Source organism: Dendrobium catenatum, unplaced genomic scaffold (assembly GCF_001605985.2).
Source record: "Dendrobium catenatum unplaced genomic scaffold, ASM160598v2 fragScaff_scaffold_1520, whole genome shotgun sequence".
Lineage (NCBI taxonomy): Eukaryota > Viridiplantae > Streptophyta > Magnoliopsida > Asparagales > Orchidaceae > Dendrobium > Dendrobium catenatum.
This window is the reverse complement of record NW_021319982.1, coordinates 1689386-1703273: the sequence shown is the minus strand read 5'-3', so window position 1 is coordinate 1703273 and position 13888 is coordinate 1689386. Positions and strand designations below refer to the sequence as shown.

At 37.1% G+C, this 13888-nt stretch overlaps 1 protein-coding gene across 1 annotated transcript in view; it reads left to right on the top strand.

Moving 5' to 3' along the window:
* Positions 1-6431: 6431 nt before the first annotated feature.
* The window catches only part of LOC110093640 (MYB-like transcription factor ETC1), a gene marked incomplete in the record, with an annotated part of 11897 nt that continues 4440 nt past the window's right edge, over positions 6432-13888 (top strand). The window contains 1 exon segment of the mRNA XM_028700436.1: positions 6432-6526.

Sequence of the window (13888 nt, the reverse complement as noted above, 5' to 3'; positions counted from 1 at the left end):
TTATTTGATGTTATTATTATTATTATTATTATTATTATTATCTAATTAATTAAAATTTTATCCATCCTCATCAAGAGGCTGAATCCGCCCCTGGAACCGGAACTTTTATTATATACGTCCTCTGACCGGACGTAGATCTACGTTCGGTCAGAGGATTGTTACTAGGTTTTTGCTCGGTATTGTTAGGTATTGTTTGGTAATAACGATGAATACCGCTCTATGAAGACCAATACCGAGTTATACCAAACAATACCGAGTTATACCGAGTAATACAAAAAAATACCGAAAAAACTTGATATTTTTTTGTATTACTTGGTATTGCTCGGTATAACTCGGTATAACTCGGTATTTTGTCTTCACATAATGATACTTTCTCGTTATTGTTGGTATTGCTCGGTATTTGATCGGTATTTCTCGTTTTGTGCGTGAGATTTTAGTGCCGGCCAAACGTAGCTCTACGTACGTTCACAAGATGTAATAAAAATTCTGACAGTGCATTAACAAAGGTCCATTTTTTTTCCTCTTTACTTTTTTGTAGGTAGTATTCTTTGGTTTATATTCATTGGTACTGTGTCTTTGTTTGCAATTCTTCTTCGCCATTGTAGTTCTTTTTCTATATGAGCTTCAATAACTGTGCTTTAGGGTATAATTGTTTGGGCTTGATAATTATTTTCCGACAGTTCGTTTGATTAATTTTATGTGTGGTAATCTTTATGACTTGGCTTTAGTTCTTTCAGTTCTGAGAATAGTTTGTTATTTCGGTTTATCTGTGTGAGGGTACTTTTGATCCCAAATGGTGGGGTTTTTCCCCTTTGATCTGGGTGAGGTATGCTATGTAAACTATGAAGGATATTCTACTGGCTATTTGTTGTAAAGTTTTTTTTTTTTGGTTTCATCACGATAAGTAGATGAGCAATATTTATAATTATAGTGTCAACCTTAATGAATTATGTAATGCTTCTCGATCTGCATTTATATATTGAGAAAAAAAAATCTTTGATAGTTGAAATATATTCGTTACATTTGTAGACTGGGTTGACTTAATCCTTAGAAATTAGTTTATCACTTTTTCCCGTCTTCCTATATTTTAAGCTTGAAATCAAAACTTCTTGTTAAAGAATTTATTGATTGTTAGGTGGTGGTCCGGCGGAGGAGCGAGGAGGCAAGAGTGATCTCCGATCTCTCTCTTGCTCGTTTGCTTGGAGCCTCACTTGAGGCCCTGAGCTCTGTCGGACCACCACTTGAGGCCCTCACCTCTGCCGAACCACCATTTGAGGCCTTGAGCTCCGCCAAACCACCACTTGAGGCCCTGAGTTTCCCGGACCACCGCCTGACGTCGTTGCTCCACCGGACCACCACTTGAGGGCCTGAGCTCCGTCGGACCACCACCACCTAATGCCAAACTTCTGTCGGACCACCATCTGAGGCCCAGACTTCCACTGGACCACCGCCTGAGGCCCGAATTTCTACCAGACCACCACCTAACGCCTGACTTCTGTCGGACCTCCATCTGAGGCTCAGACTTCCGTCGGATCACCACTTGAGGCCGGGATTTCCATCGGACCACCATTTGAGGCTCGGACTTCCACCATACCACCACCTGAGGCCCGAACTTCTGCCAGACCACCACCTGAGGCCTGGACTTCCGCCAGACCACCACCTGAGGCTCAGACTTCTGTCAGACCACCACCTGAGGCCTGGACTTCTATCGGACCACCACTTGAGATCCGGACTTCTGCCAGACCACCAACAGAGGCCCGAACTTTTTCCGGACCACCACCTGAGTCCCGGACGTCTTCCGAACCACCACTTGAGGCCCGAACTTATACCAGACCATCATCTAAGGCCCAGACTTCTGTCGGGCTACAATCTGATGCCTAGGGTTCTACCAGAGTACCGACCTACTACAACAATCTTTTTGACCCCAATCTTCGACAAACTAAGGTCTTTTGGACCTCTGTCTCCTGCCGACTATGGCCCTTTCAGCCTCTGTAGCCTACAACTGTCCTTTCGACCTACATCGTTAAACAATAATTTTCTGACCACGGTCTCCTGTCTACTATGATCTTTTCGACATCTATTCTATCAATTATGGTCATGTCGACCAAACATACATGTCTATGTTGATTATTGTAACTCTCAGCATGTAATGCGCTCTATATGATGTACATTTGTGACATTAAGCCAAGGCCTTCTCCCTAAGAAGGGTCTTATTTGTAATTAACTGCAAATACTAGTGGATTCATTCAAAGTAGGCCAGGCCCCATGATTTATCCTCCTTTTCAGGGGTTTTCACGTAAAAACTCTAGTGTCTCTTATGAACGCTACAACCTCTCTCTTATCTGCTTGTGTGTTGGATCTTCCTACAACGCTAAGACACTAAACTTTCTATTTCTCTACTGCCGTGAATACTCCAGGATGCAACAGTTTGGCGCCGTCCATGGGAACTAGTTCCCAACTGGGGGGCAATTTTTGCTCCAACCTCAAAAGGTCGTTCATGTCAACTTCCTGAAATCAGTTATTGCTGCATGCATTAATTTCATGGGAATCAAATTCGGACTGGGGGGAAACCTTTACTCCAACTATGGTCAAAAAGATCCCTCTAATACTTCTAAAACCAAGACAATATATCAGGAAACTCCCAGGAAATGCAAGGATGTTTCCGATAAATTTCAAACCACATATAGTCCCTATACTTAGGCAGGGTCTTAATCTCAACCTCAAAAAGAAAGTAACAACTAAAGATAAATCATTCTTCACATTTGATTCATGATACACACGGCATGCACCCCCTCCTAATCAAGGCAATATCGATCTCATGGGGATTCAATTCGACCTCTTTCATACAGATTAATGTTATTGAGCAAATGCTTTGACATACAATCTCAGATAGATCTTACATCCTTTGTGTATTCTCTCGACCTCTTCCACACAAGTTAACATCATCAAGCAAAGGATTTGACATGCAATCTCGGATAGGTCTTATATCCTTGGTGGATTCTCTCAACCTCTTCTACATAAGTTAACATCATCGAGCAAGGCTCTGACATACAACATCGGATAGGTCTTACATCCTTGGTTAATTCTTTCGACCTCTTCCACATAGGTTAATATCATTGAGCAAGGCTCTGACATACATTCTTGGATAGGTCTTACATCCTTGGTGGATTCTTTCGACCTCTTCCATACAAGTTAACGCCATCAAGAAAAGATTATGACATACAACCTCGGATAGGTCTTACATCCTTTGTGGATTCTCTCGACCTCTTTCACACAAGTTAATGTCAACGAGCAAGGCTTTAACATACAACCTCGAATAGGTCTTACATTCTTAGTGGATTCTCTTGATCTCTTCCACACACGTTAACTTCAGCAAGTAAAGGTTTTGACATACAATCTCGGATATGTCTTATATCTTTAGTGGATTCTCTTAACCTCTTCCACATAGGTTAACATCATTGAGCAAAGGCTCTGACATACAACCTTGGATAGGTCTTACATCTTTAGTGGATTCACTCAACCTCTTCCACACAGATTAACGTCATTGATCAAGGCTTTGAAATACAACCTTGAATAGGTCTTACATCCTTGGTGGATTCTCTCGATCTCTTACATACAGGTTAACATCATCGAGCAAAGATTATGACAAATAACCTCAGATATGTCTTATATCCTTGGTGGATTCTCTCGACCTCTTTCATACAGATTAACGTCGTCGAGCAAATGCTCTAACATATAACATCCGATAGGTCTTACATCCTTTGTGGATTCTCTCGACCACTTCCATAAATATTAGCGTCATCGAACAAAGGCTATGTCATACAAGCTTAGATAGATCATACATCTTTGGTGGATCCTTTTAACCTCTTTTATATAGGTTAACTTCGCCAGAATGTCATCGATCGACTTTCATCGGACTTCTACCCGGTGCCATACTTTTACCCGACATCAGACTTCTGCCAATTGTTAGACTTTCATCGGTCTTCTACCTGATGCCTTACTTCTACCCGACATCGAACTTCTGGCTGTCACTAGACTTTCATTGAACTCCTGCATGTCAAAAGACATTAGTTGGGCTTCTACCCGACGTTGAATTTATACCCGTCGTCAGACTTCTACCCTACATCAAATTTTTACCAGTCACCGAACATTCGTCGGGCTTCTACCTTACGTTGAATTTCTATCTGACGCCGAATTTCTACCCGTCAACAGTCCTTTCAATATCCCTCCTTACAACGGTCTTTCCAACTTCTATCCAATCAACTATGGTCCTGCCGATCAAACAGACATGTCTATGTTGATTATTGTAATTCCCACCATTTAATACGCTCTATATGATGTACATTTGTGACATCAAGCCAAGGCCTTAACTCTCCCTAAGAAGGGCCTCATTTGTAATTAACTGCAAATATTAGTGGATTCGTTCAAACTGGGTCAAGCCCCATATATGATTTTTTCTCCTTTTCAGGGGTTTCAACATAAAAACTCTAGTGTATCTTATGAACGCTACACTCTCTCTCTCATATGTTTGTGTGTAGGATCTTCGTACAACGCTAAGACACTAAACTTTATATTTCTCTACCGCCACGAATACTCCAAGACGCAACAACCCTATATTAGATAGAGATATCGTGAAAAAGATTTGGTTAGAAAGTATTAAAAATTATATTTTTAATTAGATTTAAATGAGAATTTGTCTCTTAATAGGATATTATGGAGAAAAATAATTCATGTAGTTGAGCCCACATAGTAGGATAAAGGCTTGTTATTGTTATTTTTGTATTTTCAGCTCATGAGCAGCGATTGTGAAGGAAAATACAACTTTGAGGGACTCACTTACATATCATAGAGTTTCTATGTATTTAAATATACAAGATGACTTATTTGTTTATTTATTTATATAATGCATAATATTTAAATAATAATATTATTATTTTGTATAAATTAATTTTATGATATCTTTGAGATATTTAAATATTAGAATGTTATATAAGTAAATATAAAATTTTAGTTATCAAAATTTTTTTAGTGAAGTTCAGCATAGGGGCATTTGTGCAATTGGCAAAAAAGTTGAAAAAATTCTTCTAGCGGTATGAGTTCTCACTTTTAACACTTTCATAATCCATGATAAAATTAATTACTTTGCATGGAAAACCTAAGCTGATTTGCGTTTAAAATTCATACTAAGGTCGCATTTGGGACTACTTTTTTACTATTTTTTAAAGTAACTTTTTAGTATAAAAATTAAAATTTTTATACTAAAAAGTTATTTTATGAAGCAGCAAGAAAGACGCCCTAAACATTTTTTATAAAGCTATTTTTTAGTATAAATATTTTTTAAAAGCAAAGAAAAAGTAATGGTTTAAAGTTGCTTCACTCGGTATAACTTTTTTACTACTTCTGAAAGCAACTTTTTAGTACCAAAATTTTAATTTTTATACTAAAAGTTGCTTTAAAAAGCATAAAGAAAGTCGTTCCAAGGCTTTGTTTGAGATAGTTTTCTTATTATTTTTAAATCATTTTTAGTTCAAAATTTTTTTGAACTAATTAATTTTGTACAATAAAATTGTATTAGAAAGTATTAAAAAATTTGTCCCTATTAAAGCTTAAGTGAAAATTGATGAGGACATCTGACCGTGAAAAGTTTATTAGAGAAGAAGCTGAAGATCTACGGTCATGATTGGACTACTTTATTTTTAGTTATTATTTTTATTTTATTTATTCATGCATCTTTTTCATTTTTACCCTCACTTGAGGGGATAGCCTTACGTGATACCAAGGAGGCACTTCATTCATTTGATTTATTATTATATTTTGGCTATTTATAGCCCCTTGGCCGACCCCTCCCTCCCACCCAACCATCGGCCCCACCACCTATCCTAGCTGCCAACCATTTTTTCCCCTCCCTTTAATTCAAACTTTCAAACTTAACATTCCTAAATTAAACTCTTTTTAAATTTGTAAGTCTTTTAAATTCATATTCAAATGAATTTGAATTTGAAAGTTATTTCATAAAATAAGGAAAATTATTTTAGGAAAGCCCTCAATTCATGTTTTATTTGAATTTTAAATAGGAGTTGATTTAAATATACTTTCCTATTTAAAAGTTCTAAATTTAGAATCACATAAATCCTCCCATTAAATCTTTTCCTCTAAGCCTAGCCGCCGGCCCCACCTTCTCTCTCCACCATTATTTCCTTTCCAACTTGGGTTCCCAATCACATCAATCATCAAGGTGCCCCCACTCCCTTTCCCTCTTTATTTTGGATATTCAAATTCATTTTTTTCCAGTTAATCTCCCAAATTAATGCTGTCATTAAATCTCAATCCATATTAATTGATTCTTGATTTAAATTGCATACTCCAATTGCTGCCCCAATATTAATTTGACCTCTAAATCTGGAATTACTCCATCCCCCTTCCCTCTCCTTTGGGCCGACCACTTAGCCTCATCACCTTCTCTATACTCCTTCCCTTATGCTTGATATTTCACCTAAGGAGGAAGAAGTAGATCCTCCTCCCTTGATATTTCACCTAACGACGACAAGGAGTGTTTGTTCCAAAGCAAACCACATATGAACATCACCCCGATTCTGAAGAACATCGAAGCACAAGTTCAAGAGCTTGATGGAGTTCCACATCATGATCAGAAACTTAACGAAGGTGAACTCTCTTCCAATCCTTTTTCCTTCTAACTTCTCCTCGATCATTGTATCATTAAAAGTTATGAAAGCTTCTCCGCTTAGCCGTTATGATGAGTATGTATGAGGGATCTTAGTAGTTACTAGTCTTATTGTTAATCAAGGAATTTCTTTTGAAACCCCTACGATAAGCAACGTTAGATTTCCTTTGATTATTTTGTGCTCCAAATTTTATCTTCTAATCAATTGCCTACGCCTAATCATTGCTTATTTATTTTCAATCTATTGTTTAATACGTAGGAAGTTGAATAATTGTTATTGCTCCGTCACAAAGCATGTAATTTCAAAGTTAATACAGTTGTCTATGCATGTAGTTCTACATCAAAAACTGTTTTAAAAAGTATTAAAAAAGCTGTCCCTATTAAAGCTTAAGTGTTTAATTAAGACACGCTTATAGAAATCAGAAAACTATTTACATAAAAATTTAGCCAACAGTTTCTGCCCCACTGATGTTGAACGCTGAATTGTTTTATTAGATGTTGATTAAACAGGAATATCTCCTAGTAAAGTGAAGCTAATTAGGAGTCTGTCATATACAATATGAAATCAAGAGCAAAAAAAATTTCATATCAACGTCTCTCATAGAATTCCTCAAAGTTTCTTCTCTAAATTCTGTTCGGCTAATCATTCCTTGTCAAAGGAGTCTAATCAGATATTCTTAAATATACCAATGAATCATTAATGCTTAGTCACTTTCTCATCTCTTGTGTTTGATGTGAAACATCTTAGCTAAAGTTTTCTTTAGGAGTAATTCTATCTACTTTGTTACATGCTTTTTAGTATATATGTTCTTGCTAGCTTATATATACAATGTTGTAAGAAGACGAGAGGATGATAAATATTATATGATTTAAAGCTTTGAGCTTAGTAGGGGTGTCAAATTTTTGATACGACCCGAATCTGATCTGAAAAAAATCCAGGTTTTGATCAACCCGGTTAGCAAATGTGTCGGGTTCGGATTCAAAAATCTGACCCGATTTGAGTTTTGGGTCAATGTTGTAAGAAGAAGAGAGGATGATAAATATTATATGATTTAAAGCTTTGAGCTTAGTAGGGGTGTCAAATTTTTGATACGACCCGAATCTGATCTGAAAAAATCCAGGTTTTGATCAACCCGGTTAGCAAATGTTCGGGTTGACCCAGAAACCCAAAAATGCCCCGAAAACAATTCTGCGCTGGTCTGCTGCCCACCATGCCCGAGAAATGACTCGACGCGTAATTGATTGCCTAAGAAATAGAAACAAATTGTTTCTTTTTTTTCCTATGATTCTCTCTTATTATTTATAGAGTATATATCGCTTGAACTATAAACATAAAAAGTATTTAAAAGAGGTCCATATTTTCCAACTTGTGAATTTGGCCCAATGCTTACATAGCAAATTGCAAAAGAAAATGAAGTGCCATCTGCATATTATAATTGATGTATCTTCAAAAAATTATCTTGATTGGGCGCGAATCTCGAGGCAAAATCGAGATGCAAACTTCAAAAATCAAATCCAGGATCACATGAACTCCGATTTCAGTAAACTTATAGTCAAACTGAGCATCTCAGAAATACGAACTCAGCGACACCAAATTCGAGTCAATCCGAGCCCAAATGAGTCCAAAGCAATCACCCAAAGTGCTATTGGAAAGTTTAAACCATAATTTGAGTTACCAAACAGTTTCTAAATATGACGTTTTTATAGTAGAATCGAGCGGCTCGACGAGAAAAATCCAACCAGCCCATGATCGCCAAATTCCGACATCATTAGGACCTTCAAATGTCTAACGAACGGTGAACGATCAAGGGATTCAATATCGACCGTCCATCCGACCACTCCCTATTTACCCCTAATCTCTCACCTATTTACAAGCAATGCCACTCCATAATATCTATAAATAGACTCATCATTTCTCATGAGAGGGGACCCAAGGAAGAAGAAGAAGAAGAAGAGAACAGAAGGATAGGAGGGAATAACTCATCCTCGACAACCGCCGGAGTTCTGTCCGACGCCGTAATTCTGATGGATGGTTGAGCGACGCCGAAATTCTGCCCAAGTGACATCAGAATTCTGACAGACACCAAAGTAAAGCTAGAATTCTGCCAAACGCCAAAGTAACACTAGAATTCTGCCCGACGCCCAAGTGACGCCAGAACTCTGCCTGATTTCCAAGTGACATCGGAATTCTAAGCGATTCTGAATTTGGCTCGAATACACAATTTGTTTATAATTGGATTTCAATCTAGAAGTGAAGCATTGTAATCTGATCGTCCTAAATTTTAAGGACGAGTCAGCCTCTTGTACCTCAAACAAATACTAGTGGAATTATTTCAACTGGGCATGGCCCCGTGGTTTTTTCCCTTTTCAGAATTTTCTAAGTAAAAATCATGATGTTATTTCTTTCCTGTTTGTGTGCTAGATATCCGTACAACACTGAGATGGAAATTTTCTAACACTCTTGATCTATTTTTATTAGCTTTGAAGGCTATGGTAGCTATATTTTGTTAGTGATCTTAATGCATTCACATTGATCATAAAAAATTGTGACCACAAATTTTTTTCCTCATATTGATATTTCAACAAAATTGATGCACCATAGATTTAAGCTTACTTGAAGAACATCAAAATTATATCAATTGGAAATTAGAAATATTTTTTTAAATTGTCACAGTTTCAAAATAATATAAGGTGAAGCTAAAGGCATTTTTTAATAAAATGGTGCTATATAAAAAAAAATGGATGGATCCGATAGTCCCTTTCTTTTTTTGGGACATTTAGGCCATTTAAGGCAAACTCACACACACAACGCATACACATAGACTCGAACCCTGAACCTCTTAGTTGGAAGCCAATGCTCTCAACCAATAGGCCAAGGAGAGTTGTGTAATAGTCCCTTTCTATTATAACAACAGAACACATTTCCACATCATTAATCTTTTCTAAACAATGTGGTCATGGACCACTTCGCCAATGAGTTTGTAGCAGTTGCACGATCACCATCACAACAGCTAGCTATATATATATTTGTCCCGACCCGAAAAATTTTAGGTTAGGGTCAACCCATTTCTCATACAGGTTGGATTTGAATTTGAGATTATGATTTGTTTATAAAATCGGGTTGACCCGAAAACTCAAAATCAACTGAACTAACCTGTTTGCCACCCTGATGATCCGCCTTTTTGGCTCTGCAATGTGAGTCTTAAGTCGCACCGCAACTACGTATCTACCTGTCCAAACCCCTCTTGTGCCTGCTAGTAGACTCTGGATCAGACTCCGTTGAGTCTGCTCTCGGCTCTCCCCACACAACGCTCTTAGCTTTCACTATATATATATTGCTACGTCATGTAAAAATTATCTTGATCGGGCACGAATGTCAAGACAAAATCAAGTTGGAAACTTCAAAAATTAAATCCGGGAGCACGTGAACTCTGATTTCAGCGAGCTTACAATCAAACTGAGCGTCTCGGAAATACGAATCCAACGACACCAAATTCAACTCAATATGAGCCCAAATTGAGCACCCGAAGCGTTGTTGGAAAGTTCGTACCACAACTTGAGTTACCAAACGGTCTCCGATTTTAACGAGTTTATAGTCAAATCGAACGGTTCAACGAGACAAATCCAACGAGCCCAATATCGCCGAATTCCGACATCACTAAGACCTTCAAATATCTGACGAACGGTGTACGATCAAAGGATTCAATATCAGCCGTCCATTCAACCACTCCCTATTTGCCCTTGATCTCATGCCTATTTACGAGCTATGCCACTCCAGAAAACTATAAATAGAGCGCTCATTCTTCACAAGAGGGCACCCAAGCAACAGAGAAAAGCAGAAGAGAATAAGAGAAGGAGAATAAACTCCTCCTCGACCACCGCCGGATTTTTTTCCGCCGCCTGAATATGCCGGAATTCTGCCGGATATTCGAGAGACGCCATAATTCTGTAGAACTTTGTAACTTTGTTTCAATTTAGAAGAAATTAATTGTTATCTGATCGTCCTAACTTGTGGGACGAATCAGCATTTGTACTTCAAACAAACACTAGTGGAATTACTTCAACTGGGCGTAGTCCTATGGTTTTTTCCCTCTTTCGGGTTTTCCACATAAAAATCCTGTTGTTCCATTTTTATCTTCTGTTTGTGTGTGCTGAATATTCGTACAACGCTTGGACGTAAAATCACAAACTCTATCGCCGCGTATATTCTAGCCCGCAACATATATATATATATATCAACTTCTTTTTTTTTTGAGATTAATATATTATAAATTTTACATATGCAAAACTAATCTTAAAGCAAATCTTGTAATTTTTAAATCCATCATGATACACAAAAATTTTTTATATAAATATTTAAAAAGAAGACTTATTCTATTAAAAATGAGAAAAAAAACTATTATAATCGTAGATATTTTAGAGGTATCAAAACGGATAAACAGGTCAAATCCGCCGACCCTTTTTACACCACATTTTTATGCTTTGTTCTTTTCCTCGTGGTCCCGTTTTAAGGTTGTATCATAGTTTTTTCAGAATTTTAAGCAAATATAAGCCATAAACCCAATGCCTCATTATTGAGGTCAAAGCACCCAGCCATCATACGTAGGGGTGTAAATTTCGGGTCACGGGTCGGGTTCGGGTCGAATTCAGAACTGACTTGGGTTCAATCAGGTCGACCCTAACCCGACCCGGGTAGGTAAACGGATCGAATATTCGAACCCGGACCCGACCCGACACGGGAAGGAGACCAGCATATGCGAACCCGAACCTGACCCATTTTGAAAACGGATCGGGTCTAACCCGAAATTTCCGTGTCGAATTTTTGTGTCGTGTCAAATATTGATTGCCCTAATCATACGAAGATGGGCTGATTCGTTGTATCACATTAATTGCATAATTTTATTTATTATATTTATCCCAAAAATAAAATCATAGGTGAAAATTTTTATTTTGTCTTGACCAATTATTGGGCTCGGTGCCACATTACTGGTCCCCACCTTGGCTTGATTTGGGACAACTTTTTTACTTTTTTTTTTTAATAAAAATCTCTTAAAAGTAAAATAAAAAAATAGTGATTTAAATATGTCCCAAATGAAGCCTTAATCCCATCCAATCTTCCAACCGAAAAGTTTAGCATAAGCAACAAAATTAAATCATTACATGATTCTACCAATTCTAGAAATTTAGGTTTCGTTTGGAATAGCTTTCTTACTGCTATTAAAACTTTTTAGTATAACAAAATTTTAAGTTAAAAATTATGGTATTAAAAAATGGCTTTAGAAAACAATATGAAAATTATCCCAAATAAAATCTTTGGCTTCATCCATTTTCTTACTATTTTCTAAAGCAACTTATAATAAAAAAAATTCTAAATTAAAATTTTTTAGAAAGCAATAATAAAATTATCAAAAATAAAAAATAAAAAAAACTTAATCCTACTAGAAGCCATATTTTTTCAAGGGAAAACAAAAAGACTTAGAAGAAGCCCATTTAAAACTACATGTAATCATCCTCAAAAAGTCAAAATGAGCCTATCTTAGACTTATTACAGATTTATTTTATTTCTTTGACAAAACAAAGTATTTTAAGTTTTTAACTTTTAAATGTCTCTCTTGATATGATAGCTTTTTTAATTATTTATTAAATTTTAGACTTATTACAGATTTAGAGTGAAGTTATTTAATACTGCCAAATTAATTATGTTATATGTATATCTTTTAGTAAATGCTATTTAATTAAAATTTAATTATTGAGACAGTGTTTAATTAAAGCTTAAAATTTGCACTATTTAAATTTTAATTATTGCAACTTTCTTTAATTTAATTTGAATAATTTAACAATCAATTTAAAATTTTATAGTAGAAATTAAAGCAATAAGTAAAATAATATGTATTTAAGATTAATTTAAGGATTTGTTTGGAGCAGTTTAAATTTTTCTATTTTTTTATATTTTTATTAACTTTTTTTTTTATAATGAACGAAGCCTAAATTAGATCAAATTGATTTTGCATATAAGCTAAGAAAATTAATAACTCATATGTCATCAAAAAATTATCTTGATTGAGCATGAATCTCGAGGCAAAAAATCAAGTTGGAGACTTCAAAAATTAAATCCGGGATCATCTGAACTCCGATTTTAGTAAACTTATAATCGAACTGATCGACTCGGAAATTTGAACCTAACGACATGAAATTTGACTCAATCCAAGAACAAATGAGTACAAATCAAGGACCTGAAGTGTTATTGGAAAGTTCGAACCACAATTTGAGTTACCAAACGGTTTCTAAAAATGACATGCTTATAGTCGAATCAAGCGGCTCGACGAGACGAATCCAAAGAGCCAAAGATCGCCGAATTCTGATATCATTAAGACCTTTAAATGTCTGATGAACTATCCATGATCAAAGGATTCAATATCGGTTGTTCATCCAAATCACTTTACAATTGCCCTCGATCCTCCTCATATTTACAAGTCATGTCACTCCAGAAATCTATAAATGGACCCCTCATTTCTCTTGAAAGGGGGCCCGAAACCAAGTCCCAAGCAAAAACAAGGAGAAGAACAAAAGAAGAAGAAGAAGAGAAGAATATGAGGGAAGAAACTCCTCCTCTGCCACCGCTGGAATTCTGTTCGACTTCCACGGGACGCCAGAATTCTACCCGACTTCCAAGTGACACCGGAATTCCGTCCAAACTCCAAGCGATGCTGGAATTTCACCTGACCTAAGTGACGCCGGAATTCCGCCCGAACTCCAAGTGACACTGAAATTCTGCCCGACCTCCAAGTGACGCAGGAGTTTCACCCAAACTACAAGTGACACCGGAGTTCTGTCCGAATACCATCTAAACATAGAGTTCTCCTCATCCTCCAACTTATGTCGAACTTCTACCTGACACCATGCCTCCGCTCGTCGCCAAATTTCTACCCGACATTGGACTTCCATCTATTGTCGGCCTTTCACTAGACATTTATCTAGGGGTGTCAATTCGGGTCAACCCATCTGGTTCGGGTCGAACCCGACCCGACACGAATTTAAACGGGTCAAGCCGAACTTGACCCGTTTGCAAAAACGGGTCGGGCATTTCAACCCGGACCCAACCCAGCCGGGTTGACCCGACTCAACCCGCGACCTAGCAGTGGGGCAGCGACGACGGCGAGGGTTCGAATTTCGGAATCAGCAACGGCGACGGTGCGCTGTCGCGGG